Source organism: Passer domesticus, chromosome 30 (genome assembly GCF_036417665.1).
Source record: "Passer domesticus isolate bPasDom1 chromosome 30, bPasDom1.hap1, whole genome shotgun sequence".
In the NCBI taxonomy this organism is placed as follows: domain Eukaryota; kingdom Metazoa; phylum Chordata; class Aves; order Passeriformes; family Passeridae; genus Passer; species Passer domesticus.
In genome coordinates this window covers 3,544,904-3,560,083 of record NC_087503.1, presented here as the reverse complement: position 1 = coordinate 3,560,083, position 15,180 = coordinate 3,544,904, and the positions used below count along the sequence as shown (strand labels likewise).

The 15,180-nt window shown below is 55.7% G+C and overlaps 1 long non-coding RNA gene across 1 annotated transcript; it reads right to left on the bottom strand.

Moving 5' to 3' along the window:
• Nucleotides 1-13,520: 13,520 nt before the first annotated feature.
• On the bottom strand, nucleotides 13,521-14,558 carry LOC135287680 (uncharacterized). Its single transcript, XR_010351242.1, has 3 exons — nucleotides 14,251-14,558; nucleotides 13,727-13,791; nucleotides 13,521-13,618 (listed from the first exon to the last, which is right to left on the bottom strand). It is a non-coding gene; the product is annotated as an uncharacterized LOC135287680 (long non-coding RNA).
• Between the last annotated feature and the right edge of the window lie 622 nt (nucleotides 14,559-15,180).

Sequence of the window (15,180 nt, the reverse complement as noted above, 5' to 3'; positions counted from 1 at the left end):
GTAATAAAATAAACCCTTTAAAATAGGTATGTGTATGTCTTACAAGCTCTTTGAAATATTTCTCCATAATTGGACTTGGAAAACTTTAATGACCCTCTCAGGGCTTTGGTGTTGTTTACATCAGACTCCGTCCCTGAGAGAGTCTTCAAAGAACTTTTCAAGAACTCAAGGTTAAATTGAAACTAAGAACTTTCTTGAAGATTTAATGGGTCCCACTGAGGGACACGACTGAGAAACTGTCCCCAGGTTCCAGGTAGAGCAGAACACTGGAGGCAGTGATGAGAGGTGGGGATAAACAAGACAAAGGTGTCTGTGGTGCTGAGCAAACCTGGATGTGTTTCAGGAATGCAAAGGGCAAAGGCCTGAGCCCCAGCCCCTGGCCAGGCAGATCCTGTCCCTCCCTCATTGCTCAGGGCTCTTCCCGGGATGGGCACTGGGATGTGGGGATGTGCAATGCCAAGGGCAGCACCATGGGGCAGCCCCTGCCAGGCTGCTGAGCAGGGACAAGGAGGCAATGAGGCCCCAGGGCTGCAAGGGTCACTTGTCCCCTTGTGGCCTCAGGCCCAGGGCCAGCAGCCATGGCCAAAGTGCTGCCCAAGCTGGCTCTGTCAGGGCCTGGCAGCTGCTGCCCATCCCTGTGCCCTGTGCAGCCCAGGCTGTCCTACGGTGTCCCTGCCCTGCGCCTCTGTCCCTGCAGGCTGTCGTCATCCCCCGGCTGCCCTTCCTGGCTGGCCCCTTCCTTTGCTGACAGCTCTGCCTCCTGCCTGCCTCTGCCTGCCCACACAAAGCCTTGGCCTGACCCAGATTCCTTCTGGGGGATGTGTTGCACCACAGCCCTGCCCTGGGAGGGAAATTCCTTTCTCCTTGTGTCCAGTCTGGACCTACCCCAAATACTTGTGGTATCATTTCTCTATCTGGCTGTTTCAATCTCTTCACAACCACAGCCCAGGCACATCAGCCTCCATATATGGGTCATGTTTTTGAGGCCTGCAAACCCCAGCCTGGGAGATCTTTGGTCACTTTCCAAGGTGTTTTCGGATGAAAACATTCCGCTCATTGTCTAAGAAAATCATCATAGGCCAAGGCCAGGCAGCACTGTTTGCCCTGGCAGCTTTTGTCTGGGAGATAGATGGAATTTTGGCAAACAAATTACAATTTCTGCCATGGGCCCTGGAAAAGAAGGTTGGTTCTTTTTCGTAGGAAGGAAGGCAAAGAGCCCCAGTGCTTCCAAGGCAGTTGAGATGTGGTCACTAGCAGCCAAGGACACACCTTTGCATACAGGAAATTTTTTAGTGGGGAGTACCAATTTTGTCCCTGGGTGTCTGAAAATAGGGGAAATTCTTTTACACAGGAAGGAAAGCATGGAGCCCCAGTGTTTCATGGCAGATGAGAGGCAGCCCTCAACATTCCAAGATCAGCCAGACCTGTCAGGTCACCCCTGGAAGGCCAAATCAGCCAGATCTGTTCCACGTTCCCCTCATTCCATGGGGCCCCACAATGTCCCAGTGGTTCCCTTGATTCCATGAGGCCCTGAGATGGCAAAATGGTCCCTTGGAGACACAAGGCTCTGAAGGGTCCTACTGGTCTCCCTGGTTCCACAAGGCCGCAACAGTGTCAGAGTGGTCTCTTGGTTTCATCAAGCCTTGTGGTGTCACCATGGCCCTGAAGTGTCGCAATGGTCTCCATGGTTCCACGTGGTCCTCACAGTGTCACCGTGGTCTCCATAGGAAGGAAAAAACCAAGCCCCAGTGTTCCAGGGCCAGATGGGCAGCAGTTATCAGACCCTAAGGATACCCAGATTAGATGTTGCTGGCATATTTTGTCTGGGAGCAATCTCTGGATATAGGGAATGTTAGAGGTGGAATATCAGTTTCGGACATGGATGCCTGGGGGTGAAGGATGGTTCTTTTCCCTAGCAAAGAAAGCCCGGAACACCGGTGTTTCAGGGCCAGATGGAAGGTGGCCATCAGAGGCCAAGGCCAGCCTGAACTCTGTCCTGGTAGATTTTGTCTGAAAGCAACCCTTGGATATAGGAAATTTTGCTAGTGGAATCAAAATTTTGGTGACTTCTGCATTGATAAGAAGGATGGTTCTTTTCCATAGGAAGGAAAGCAAAGACCCCAAGTGTTTCAGGGGCAGAAGCAGAGAGAGAAGGCTCCTGAGACGCCAAGCCAGCCAGACCTGTTTGTCCTGGAAGCTTTTGTCACAGAGGAATCCTTGGACATACAGAATTTGGGAGGTGGATTCTCAGTTTTGACCATGGGCACCTGATTGAGGTGGATGGTTTTTCCCATAGGAAAGAAAAGTGCAAAGTCCAAGTGCTTTGGAAGAAGATGAGAGGTGGCCACCCATGGGCCAAGAGACCCAGACCTGTCTCTCTGGACACCTTTCATCTGGGGGCAGTCCTTAGATATAGGGAATTTTTGAGGTTTTGGCTGTGGGCACCTGGACAGGAGGAAGAATTCTTTCCATTAGGAAGGAAATCACAGAGCCCCAGTGTTTCAAAGGCAGATGAGAACCAGCTCTTCGGGAACCAAGGCCAGTCAGACTTGTCTCTCCTGGAAGCTTTCATCTGGGAGAAATCCTTGGATATAGGGAATCCTTGAGATGGATTCCCAACTTTGGCCATGGGTGCCTGGATGTGAAAGGTGCTTTTTTCACCTAGGAAAGAAAATCACATGGTCCCAGTGTTTCAAAGGCAAACGGGAGGTGAACCCTGGGTGGCCAAGCCAGCCAGATCTGTCTGTCCTGGCAGATTTCATCTGGGAACAATCTTTGCATAGAAAGAACTTGTAGGAGGAATCCTGATTTTGGCCATGGAAACCTGAAGGAGAAGGACAGCTCTTTCCCACAGGAAGGAGAGCCCAGAGCCCCAGTGTTCCAGGGCCAGATGAGCAGCAGCCCTTGACATGCCAAGGTCACCTGGACCTGTCAGGTGGGCCCCAGGTGGCCCAGCCAGCCAGGCCTTGAGAGGCTACCTAGAACAGAGGCTGGACAGTGTTACAGGAGTAAAGTAGGGATTTATTAAAAAGGCTTTCGAAGGATACACCTGGGGCAATACAAGAGCCCGGCTGAGGCTACACCCAAGATAGACAATAGTTCACACATTTTCACACTTTTATAAGTTTTGGTCCATTTCCATATTTGGGTTAATTGTCCAATTACAGCTTCATTATGGTTATGAAGTCCCATCCTCCCAGTTTGCTCTCCTCTATTCTCTGCTGTTTACACTTTTGAGCCTGAAGCTGCAACAGTGTCCTTGGCTCTCCTAGGGTTCTAGGTTTCCTACTCCAGTTATGGAGAAATATTTCAAAGAGATTCTAAAAAATATACATTCCTATTTTAAAGAGTGTATTTTATTACTGCTCTCTTTGGAGCAGAGGCAATTGCAGGATTCTGTGATTGATATTGACCCAGGGTCTCTCCTCAGGAGCTCTGCCCTGCTCAGAGAAGCTGTGCCTTGAGCTCTGACCCAGTGTGGACAACCTTGCTCCACATTCCCCAGCCCCATCCTGTCTGTCCTCACTCACCTGGGACCTGCTGGGCTTGCAGAGCTGGCTGCACTCAGCCTAAGAGGGGTTTTCGCTTTTTGTATTTTTTGAAGCAATCTAAAACTCATGAGTTTCCCCACTGAACACAGACACACTCCTCAGGTGTGTGCCAGCCCAAGGTGCCACCAAAACCACTGCAGAGCTGCCCTGGGCCAGCTGTGAGGGTGGATCATCAGCCCAAGCTGCACTGGGCCACTGCAAGGGGCTGTGGCCATGGACACTGCCCTGACCCCACTGCTGGGTTTGGCTGCCACAGCAACCGTGAGACATTAAACTGTGCTTGGAAACACTGGGGAGGACTGGGACATACTGGGGAACACTGGAACGCTGTGGGAGACACTGAGACACACTGGGAGTGACATTGGGGGATACTGGGACAAACTGGGAACACAGGGAATGCTGAGGGGCAATCTGGGCAGACTGGGAGGGACTATGCAGGTACAGTGAGACACAGTGTGACATACTGGGACACACTTGGAGTGATACTGGGAGATACTGGGACAAACTGGGATCACTGGGGACACAGCATAGAAGAGTGGAAGACACTGGGGCATACTGTGGATGACAATGGGAGGAACTGGAAGGGACTCAGGTGTATTGGAAGGGACTGGAGAGGCACTGGGGTTGTACTGGTCTGTACTGGGGATGAACTGGGTTGTGTTGGGAGGGACTGGAGGAGTTGAATGGGCTGTTCCCGCCTCCACTGTCTCCCATTTGCCGATGGTCCTGCCAATCACAGCCAGCAGCCAATCAGCGCAGGGATTGGGGTCTTGGGAGCAGTGCCTGGTGTCAGCGCCATCTTTTATTTTTGCCTACAACTCCCATCACGCCCTGCGGCCCGATAGCGCCCCATTGGAGCCGGGACTACAACGCCCGTCATGCCCCACGCTCCACAGAACCCACCCCGGCATCAGCCCCCCATCTGTCCCTTAAGTGTCCCCCAGACCCTCCAGGATCCCTCAGTGCCCCTCAGCGCCCATTCGGGACCCCGCAAAAGCGTCCCCGGATCCCCTGAGTGCTCCCAACCCCACAGATGCCCGGTACAGCCGCTTCTGGGAATTCATCTCCTCTCATCCCCCGCGGCCCCGGAGCCCCTCAGAGCACAGTCCCGCACCTAAAACTCGTGCCGTGCTCCGCGCCCTACAGAGCCCAGGTGGAGCTCCCCAAGCGCCCCCCAGGTATTCCCGAACCAGTTACGTTCCCCCCGAGGACCTCAAGTCGCGGCTCGGACCCTGAAGTGTTCCCCAAGTGCCTTCCTGAACCCCCAAACGCCGCGGTCCAGCCACTTCCGGGACTACAGCTCCCATCATGCTCCGCGGCGCACGTACAGCGCTCTTCGAGCCGGGACTTCATCTCCCGTCATGCCCCGCCATCACCAAAAGCCATTGCAGCTGCGCCTACAACTCCCGTGGTGCTCTGCGGCCCCGTTTAACCGTATTATACCCGCGCCTACAGCTCCCATCACCCCCCGCGCCCCAGAGAGCCCCGTTCGAGCCCCCCAAGGGCCCACCCAGACCCCGAAGGGCCCCAAATTCCCCTCCCTGACCTCCAAGGGCCCCCCTGGACCTCCAAGTGCTGCCCTGGACCCCGAACTGTCCCTCAGAATTCCTGAGTGCCCCTCCAAGTGCCCACCCAGCTCCCCCAAGTGTTGTCCATACCCTCAAGTTTTTTCTAAATTCCCTCCCCAGACCCACAACTGCCTCAAATGTGCCCCAGAAATGTCTCCCTGGACACCAAAGGGCTCTCCCATCCCCCTGTCTGAGAAAAAGATGATAAAAACGATGACAAAATGACTGGACATATTACTAATTACCATAAAGAGGAAGAAATAAATAGCCAATAGATCTTAATTAATTAAGGAAGGGGAATGTGCTACATAGAACCAAAGAACATTAATGTTCTTGGCTACTAAAAATGTATAGATTTTTTATGCAAATATAAAAACTAGGTAAGTGTCGTGGTTTGGCCCGGAAATGTGTTTTTGGAAAGCTCTAAGTCAGGCTAATCAGTGGCTAAATTCAAAATTGGCATGTGATGGGGCCACTGAGGATCTGGATACGCCTCTGAGAACACACAGGGGTTAAAAGCAGGAGATTCCCAGAGAACTTCCTCTTTGGGAATCCGACGTTGGTGAGTAAGGTCCGACCTCTCCCCTGCCCAGCTGCATCTGGGTGGAGCAGGGGGAGGCCATGACAGGGAGGAGGCCGGGAGCCCCAGAAGGTGCAGAGGTGGAGGAGAACATGCAGGGGTGGAAGAGACTTGGGATGTCTGGGCAGCCCCCCCGGAGAGAGGGACAGAAATTGTGCTGGCAGTTCAGCCGGCCAGAAGCGGAGGATGCGTCGAGAGAAGTGCCCGGCAGCTGTGGGAGTCCTTGGGCAGGCAAAAGTGAAAATTTTAACCCCTTTTTAGACTAATAGAAACCTTACAAATACTGAATCCTCCTGAATCAGGATGAGGTGAGAGAGAGAGATGAGAGATGAAATGGGCAAACATGAGGAAAGCTGGAAGAGGAGAGAAGAATCCTAGGTGGAAGAGATGATGGAGTGGCCTTGGGCTGGACTCTTTCTTGTATGGCCATGGACAGACCCGTGTTTTTTCCCTGTGACCCAGAGACTGTATTTAGGGGGAGGGAACACCCGGGAGTCAAGAGTGAAGCAGCGGCGTGAACAAAAAACAGCTGAGGAGGGTGTGAAATGCCCTCTGTCTCCACAGAAAGGAAGATCTCTGTTCATGAGGCCCCTCGGCCCCAGGGGGTGAAATTTGGGGGGGACTGGTGTCCCAAAGTTGAGAGACTGCTGTTTCTGGAAGTGAGTGGAGCATCTTTAAACGGAGAGCCCTAAAAGCAGTCCTGGCCCGTGTCCAGTGGTGAAAGCACTGGACATGGGGGGGGAGAAGTCACGAGGGCCGATGTTCTCTGGGTGGGGCCATGGGTGATGCGGAAGCACAGGAGGTTTTAATTGTGCTTCCGGGGGAGGCCCATGAGGCAAGGGGGGACTCCTCTCTCCCTGATGGATTTGAGGGTTGATAATTTGAGGGGTAGTGAATCTGTAGAGAAAAGGGAGGGGGAGGAGGAAGGTATCTGGAAGGTTTTTATTTTTAGCTTGGTATGTGTTCCTTTTTAGATTTGTAATAAATAAAGTGTTGTGTTTTTCCCTCCATCCCCGAATGGGAGCCTGCTTTGTTCTGTTCCCAGGTCACATCTCACAGCAACCCTTTTAGAAATATACCCTTCATGGGGGCCCCGGCATTGTGCCAGGGTCAAACCATGACACAAGAAGTCTTGTGACCTTGTGGGCCATACAGTGGAGATGTGATCCAAACTCACCCTTCCTGTCTGTGTCAAAGATAAGGAAAAGAAATGGCATCATCTAAAAAACTCAGAGGTCCAGTCTCTAACTCATTCCAAACTCCTTCAAATCCCCCTAAATGTGATGTAGCTACAAATAGATGACAAGGACTCTTAATTCTGGCTGTTTGACGCCAAACCAACTGCTTTAGAAACTGTCACATAACCCTGTGTAATTATGTGGCAGAAATGCATCGTTTTAAGAAATTTTCGCAACAGACATGAATGGAGGTTGGTTTGAAGGGCAGTTTAGGGGAAACCCTCACAGCAGAGGTCTGGCCTTTGGCCGAGCTGTGTCCCCTGCTGGTTGTGAAGTGTGCCATCAGCTCCAGGTGTTTCTGGGTTAAAAATATAATCAAGTCACTTGGACTTGCTCTTTTTGGCCTATAAAAGCTTGACCCACTTTCAGAGCAAATTTGGAGACCTCATTTATGGGTGGATGGACCACCTAGGATTTTCCCAATTGCTGGGAATGGTTCTCCAGGTCCTTGGTGCAAAACAGGGCACCCCAGCAACTGAGGATCTACAAGATGATAAACAATTCAGGCAATTGATGATGCATCTTTCTGAATCACTCTCCTTTCTCTCTTACAGTACTGATTGAGGTGCACTGCCTTGCTTGTTTTTGCTTCTCACTAAAACCAAGTGCACATTTTTATTGAATGTATCATCTTTCACTGTGGGTCCTTAATATTCACAGTAAAATAAGAACATGATTTCCCGTGAGGTGTCCTTTAAATCGCCTCTGTCAATTGGCAGAACAACAGAAGGCTCCTGAGGGGCTGGAGCACTGGGAAGCCCTGAGCAATTGGGTGTCAGAGGCCACAAGCAGCCCCCAGGCAGCCGCCTTGTTCCTGACACCCGGCTGCTCTGGCGCTTCCCCACAGCGTCTGCCAGGCCTGCGGCAGAAGCCCTCGAGGCCGGGCCTCAGCAGGAGGCTGGGGACAGCCCTGAGGTGCCCAGGCTGGGCTGGCTGGGGACAGGGAGGGCAAAGCTCCCCTGCTGGGGCAAGGGACAAGGTGGTGGGAAGGCAGATAACCTGAGATTTTACCCCCCAAATGTTCTTTCTTTCTTTCCCCTAACATTTATCTCAGGTTTGGTCCCATAATTATCTCTATCTGCCCTTTAGAAATTACTCAGAACACAGCAGGCTTTTGGGCTGTGTGGATCCCTAGCACACCAGAGCCATAGAAATAAGAGGCTTTTGTCAGCACTGGTGCACGGTGTACTCTAATCCCATCAGGCCATGTGGGGGCAGAACCCGTTTCCACTGCTGGGGTGACGGGGGGGATCACAGCAGGTGATCCTGTTGGAAGATGAGGTGAGCCTGACTGGGAAGTTCCGAGTGACAGAAACATCCTATTGTGACCGGCCCAGAGGCCCCGTGTATTCTGGGCATAGACTTCCTCCGGAAGGGCTATCACAAAGACCCAAAGGGATGCAGGTGGGCTTTTGGAATAGCTGCTGTAGAGGCTGAGAACATTAAGCAGTTGAACACCTTGCCTGGATATCAGAAAACCCATCTGCAGAAGGACTCCTGAAGGTGGAAGAGCAACAAGTACCAATTGCCACCTCGATGGTGCACTGCCGGGAGTATTGAACCAATCGAGATGCTGTGATCCCCATGCACAAAATGATCCGTGAACTGGAGAGCCAAGGGGTGGTCAGCAAAACCAACTCACCCTTCAATAGTCCCATCTGGCCTGTACAAAAGTCTGACAGAGAATGGAGATTGACTGTGGACTATCGTGCCTTGAATGAAGCGAATCCACCACTGAGCTCTGCTGTGGCACACGTGCTGGAACTCCAGTACGAGCTGGCAGCTTTCTCAGAAATGGCCCCTCCTGCCGGAGGGGTGAGGCACCCTGAGCCCCGGTGGGCACCCCACAGATCAGAGTACCCCCTGACCAAGCAAGTACTGGTCAGAGAAAAATGCTGTTCCCAGAAAAGCACTGAGTGCCAGAGTTGTCAGTCTGGAGACATGGACAAACAGCTGCAGAGCGGCACCTCCGCTTGAATGCGGTGGGGGTCAGAGAGCAGCCGCTGAAGGGGCAGATCATCGAGTGGAGGTTGCAGCATCCACTGGTTGCAGGGGTTTTTCCCCTGCAGCGTGGTGTTCGGAGAGAGCGGCAGCTGCCACCAGTGCAGCGGACACAGGCGCGAGGAATCGCCGCTGCAGATTTTCCCGGTTCAGGGAGGGTGGCGCTGGCAGAGCCTTCGCCGCTGCCGGAGCGTTGCTGGCAACCCGAGGGCAACAGCGGGGAGCGGTGCCGGGAGTGGCGGAGGCGGCGGAATCGGCAGGGCCTGCGGCGGGTGTTCCTGCCGGCACTGCAGGCTCCCATGTCGTGAAATCAATTCCTGGCCACGATGCAGGGGGACTGGATGTGCTCCCCAGCACAGGGCTGCCGGCTGCCGTCGCGGAGCCGTCCACTCTCTTGTCGGGGGCGGGGGCGGCTTTGCACCCTCCTGGGGCACACAGGCGGGGGAATCCAGCGGCGGGGCAGATCCACACGCCACACTGAGGGAAAAAGGAGGGGATGGAGGTGGCAAAAGTCCCTCCAGCTCTGGTGAACGTGATGAAGAAGGGATGACCGCTGCTCCAGTCAAAATAATTGTTGACCCATAAAGCGCAGCTGCTGAAGGCTTTGGTCCTTCCTGTGCATGCTCCAGGGAGACAGAAAAAAGCTGTTTCTGAGCCATGCGCAAAGCTGCTCCCCCCTGCCCCATGCAGGTGGGGAAAACCAGTGGAGACTGTCCCTGGACAATTTGGTCCAGCTGTGGCGAGGGGCCTGATGGCCACCAGCCTGGGGTAAGGCGCTCCTCCAACGAGGTTCTCTTCCTCACAATGGAGGAAAGTGATGCCTGAGTGGGAACTCCCGAGAAATTTCCTCAGCCTGCATGTGTTCCTCCAAAAGTCGAGATCCAGGGGTTGCCAAGCCCTGGAATCCAGGGACAACTGCAAATCCACGAAAACCCGTGAGCTTTTGCCCATCTGAAAAACTCATAGACATCTTCCTCCAACACAGGAATTCTGTAGTGCAGAGGCAGAAACCTCCACACTCCAATAGTGTCCTCCTCTAATGGAGAAAATTGAACTTCCATTTCTGAAGGCACCTCTTCCCAACCGTCACTCCATTTCTTGCGGAGGGCAATGCTATTGTTGGGAGGTGAAGGGTTAACAGTACCTTCTCCAGGAAGCCAAAGTGACCGGCCACAACGGGCTGTGCAGGGTCCCGCAGGGTCCAAGAGAAGGTCTAAGTGGCATCTCCCATCTCGTGAGTCACCAAAGGACCACCGGACACTCTCCGTCAGTGTTCAGCAAACCTTTTCGTGTTCAGCCTCACCTGCAAACCCAATTGGATCCATCCAGCTCCTGGTTCTTCAGCCAATGTCAGAAGTCACCACTTATCGAATGCAGGGAGCCCCCAACGTGGCAAATGATTGGTATTTGACTCCATTGTTTCAGAAGACTGAACAATTGCTTTATTAAAACTAAACTACATTACATTATACTAGACTATATTAAAGAGATACTAAAAGAGACTAAAGAAAAACCCGTGACTGTCTCCAGACAGTCAGGACACAGCTTTTTCCCAACTGCCAAGGAAAGAAAAAAACCTCATCAGGATCCGACTGAAAAATCACTTCAGGTAAAAAATCTTCCTAAACTATTCCGTATGTCCAAAAACAACTGGAGCAGCAAGTAGAGACAAAAATTCTTTTCTCTTCTTCTCTGCTTCTCCAAAAAAAATCCTGTGAGAGAAAATTATGCCCCTCTCTGTTCAGAGATGGTGAATGCCACATTGAACAAAAACAAAAAAAAAAAAAAAAAGAAAAATAAACCAAAAATCTTGAAGAAAAAGAAAATCCTTCTCAAATGGCCCCAGCAGACAGAGCCTTCCAAATCAGCCCTCCACAGAGCTCCAGCAGCACAGCAAGGCTCTGCGGCAGAGACGAGGCCGTTTCTTCCATGCACTGAGGAATTGATCTTTCACTTTACGCCATGTGGAGGAGGGAGCTCTCTGTATGGCCCGCAGAACGAACCCAGTTTCTATTGAAAGGTTTCTGATGGCGGGATTGCTGTCAAATGACATTTCTTCAAGGGCTGCAAGAGAGAGCAACAGAACCAAGGTCAGATCCTGCATCTGTGGGGAGCGGAAGAGAGCCCCCTGCGAAGGTCATCCCGGGCGGCAATTTCCATGTCCAGGAGGGATCAGGCCAAAGCTGCTGGCCACGAAACCCCATGTGCCCTTGAAATCTCAGTGTGCTCTGCCCACACCACCCCTCATCCGCACAGGCACCAGAGACCTCTGCAGATGGGGCAGGCCCTGCAGATCCTCCATGGCCAGCTCAAGTTGTCAGCCCACTGCCCTCACTCACCATCACAGATGACCTGGAGCTCTTCCATCTTCCCCCTCAGGTGCCGCCCGGCCATCCCTGTGAACACAGAGCCTGTCAGGGTGGCAGCGGCACAGCTCCCTGCCAGCGGCGCTGCCAGCGCTGCGGCCACACGCCCTGCTGGCCCGGCAGGGCTCAGCCCGGGCCCTTGCCGCACGCTGCCGCCCAAGGGCACGGCTGCCAGAGGGCGGCAGCAGCGCCCGGGCCAGGCGGGGCTCCACGGCGCCGGGCCCGGATGGCGCTGCCGGGGCAGCGGGCGGGGCTGGGGCCGAGCTGCGGCGGGCCGGGGAGGGAGCCCGGCCTCGGGGCTCACCCATGAACCTGATGGCCGCCTCTCGCAGGGGCTCCTGGGGGCTCTCCAGGTAGCGCAGGGCCCGGCGCAGCTGCTCGGCCGCTCGGCTCGTGTCCTCTGCCAGCTGCAGAGAGCGGCAGCAGGGAAGGCTCGGCGCGGGCTCAGCCCCTGTGGCGGGCGCTCCCTGCGCCCAGCCCCGGCCTCCCCCGCCCGCACAGCCCTGAGGCGCGGCCAGCAGCCGCTGGCGCCGGGCTCTGCAGGGGGCAGAGGGCCGGCTGCTGCCCGGGGAGCCGCGGGGCCGCCCCGCAGCCCCGCCGCGCCGGGGCTCCATGGGCACCCGGCTCGGGCCCACAGCAGCCTGGAGAAGAGCCCGCGCCGCCTCTGGGTGCAGCAGCGGGCAGGGGCACAGCTGCCAGCCCCGCGCACTGAGCACCGCGCTCAGGGGCCTTCTCCAGGCTGAGGCTGGGGATTATCGGTCATCCTTACCAGGGCCTCGCCAAACCTCCATGTCTGATCCACCTGTAGCATTTGTTCGATATCCCTCCTCTTCAGGAATCTGGCTGAAGAATGCAGTGTTTCCCGGGAAGCCTGGAGAGCAGCAGAGATGTGGAGATGGCCCCACAGCCCAGGGCACCGGAGCATCCCAGTGCCACAGCCTGGGGGAGGCTGCAGCCTGCAAGGCGCCAGGACAGGAGGCAGCCCAGCCCCCTGCCAGGGAGACAGCAGCCGGCCACAAGTCCTCACCTCAGCAACAATCTGATTCTCATCATGGCAGTGGAAGGAGAGTGGCAGCAGGCTCTGGAACACGTGTGACTTCAGGGCCTTTTTTCCATCTTCCATTAATAACTCCAGCATCTCTTGAAAGACCGTCATGGAGCTCAGCTGCACCTGGCTATCATCCTGTAGGAAAGCAAAAACAAAAGAGCTCAGCATCAGCTGCTTCAGGCCCAGCAGGGCACAGGCCTGCATCTCCACAGGGGACCAAGTGCCCGGGCAGCAGCCAGTGCCCGTGGCTGTGGGCACAGAGCCTTACGCGGTCAAAGAGTGGCAGGAGCGCCTCAGCCAGCTGCAGGGCGAGGGAGGTGGGTATTGGGGCACCATTATCCAGAAATAAATATCTGAGTAGAAGAATGGTCATCCTGATCACGTCGCTGTCTTTTTCCTGCAGGAGCTCCGCAAGACTTTTAGTCAGGCTCCACATTTTGTCAGCCTGTGTGGAACACAAGTTTGTGAAATGCCACCCTGCTGCAGCAGGGCCTAGAGGCCAAAGCCTGTCCCAAAGCACTCGGGCAGCTGAAGCGGGAGGCAGGAGAGCTGGGAGCAGCTGCCCCAGGGCCCAAAGCTCACCCAAGCCCAAGTGACAGCGTTTTCCAGCCCCACGCTGCCGGCAGGGCTTCAGCCACTGCCCCCTTCTCACCATCAAGGGATTCTTGCTTGCCACTGTGACTCCTCGGAGTGCAAAGTGACGCCTCTCCCTGTATTTGCTCTGCACGTTCTTCGACATGATCTCCAGAACACTGTCTCTGCATTCCCTCAAGTCCAGGCACTCGAGGACCTGAAAGGCAGAAGGCAGTGACAGGGCACCCGGCCAGCAGGAGCCCGGAACCGCACAGGGCTGGGCCCAGGCAGCAGCACAGGTCCCAGGCAGGACCTATGAGAGGGCAGAGAGCTGGGAGACATCTCAGCGTGGTAGTGCACCTGGAGAAGGCACGGCAAGACTTGGAAAGATGCCAGAGGGAGCAATGTCCCCAGTGCACCCAGAGAAGTGCTTCCATTCCCACCGCAATGCCATGGCCTCAAAGGCTCACAGGGACCAGCTGACATGGCTTGGGTCGCCATGTGACTCATGGGGGAATGGAAGCCTGGCCACAGGCTGCTTACTTGATCTAGCCTGGAAACACCATTCTCCACAAGCAAATGCAGCAGGGTGGCACTGGTCTCCTGTCTGAGGACCTCTGAGTGTGCTCGGAGCCCAGTGCCCATGGCCCTGGCCTCTTCCTGCCGAACACTCTTAATGAATTCGCAAACGAGCTGTAGGAGAAGGGCAAGAACCAGGGATGTTCCATGGAGTGCTCCACACACGGTGCTCGGCCGAGCAGGGACAGCAGGCTCAGCCCAGGTGGGCATGGCTGCAGGTACCTGCGCTGTTCTGCGGAAGCGGCCACGGCTGGATTGCTGCTCTTGTGTGCGCTCCACGGCTGCATCTGGCAAAGAGCGAGCACAGCCAGAGCTGAGGGGCTGCGGGAGAGGCCGGAGAACACAGCCCAGCCCTGCGCTCCCCAGGCAGGGACAGCCCCGGGATGCCCCAGGGGGATGGAGCACGGCCACTGCGGGGTGTCTGCCTGGGCCCTCTTCCATCCTGTCCATGGGCATGGCCCCAGGGGATGGGATGGGATGGGATGGGATGGGATGGGATGGGATGGGATGGGATGGGATGGGATGGGATGGGATGGGATGCCATGGGATGCCATGGGATGCCATGGGATGGGATGGGATGGGATGGGATGGGATGGGATGGGATGGGATGGGATGGGATGGGATGGGATGGGATGGGACGGGACGGGACGGGACGGGACGGGATGGGATGGGATGGGATAGGACGGGACGGGATGGGGCCAAGCTGGCTGCAGTCTCCAGTCCTACGGCCCAGCTCTGCCACTCACCCTCCTGTGGTGGATGGAACGGCACCACCTCTTCTGTCTCCTGTCCTGGGTCAGCTCCAGGGCCTTCTTCCTCCTCCTCCACCCAGGGCATCCTAGGGTCTCTTGGGGGTCTCTGCTCCATGTCAGTGACTGGAGCTAGTTGCAGGACAGATGCCTTGGAAAAGCTCCGGGGCACCAAGTCCCACGCTCTGCCCTCGAGGGCACTGCAGAACAGAAGCCTCGGAAGGCCACAGGTCACCAGGTCCTGTGCTCTGGCCTCGAGGTCAGCTGCAGGAACAACACCTCAGAACAGCTCCAGGTCAGACAGGAACGAGTGCACTGTGCGGGGGCTCCTCACAGCACCGCTCTGTCCCGTCCTGTCCCGTCACCTGCTCCGAGCACTGTGGAGTGCTCTTGTCACCCCCAGCTCCTATGTCACCATGTGTCACAAAGGACACACTCCTCCATTCCATGCCACGGTGACCGTGCTGCAGTGTGTCACAAAGGAACCTTGCACACACTGCCACCTGCCCTGGGGCCCTGCCCAGCCCACCCAAAGTGGCCCCGGTTGGAAGGAATCCCTGGCCCCAAGTGTCTAAGGCAGCCCGACAGGATCTTTAGGAAGGGCTCAGCCCATCAGCAAACGCTGCCCTGCTCTGCGGGCTCAGGGCAACAGAAGGAGCCCCCAGGGCTGCCGAGGCAGCCGCGCTGGCAAGGGCACGGGGCCTTCCACAGAAGCTGGCACGGCCTCCTTGGGACACGTCCCGGCTGCTGGCCATCCTAAACCCGCGGCTGTGACAGGCACAGGGAACGTGTGGGCCAGGGCACCAATGCTGCTCTGAGCCCTGGGGCCCGGGCAGCGCTGCCATCAGCAGGTGTGGCAGAGTGCCCGCCCAAGCAGACCTGCCACCCCCCGAGCCCTGGCAGCGCTGCTGCCCCTCTCCTGCCCCA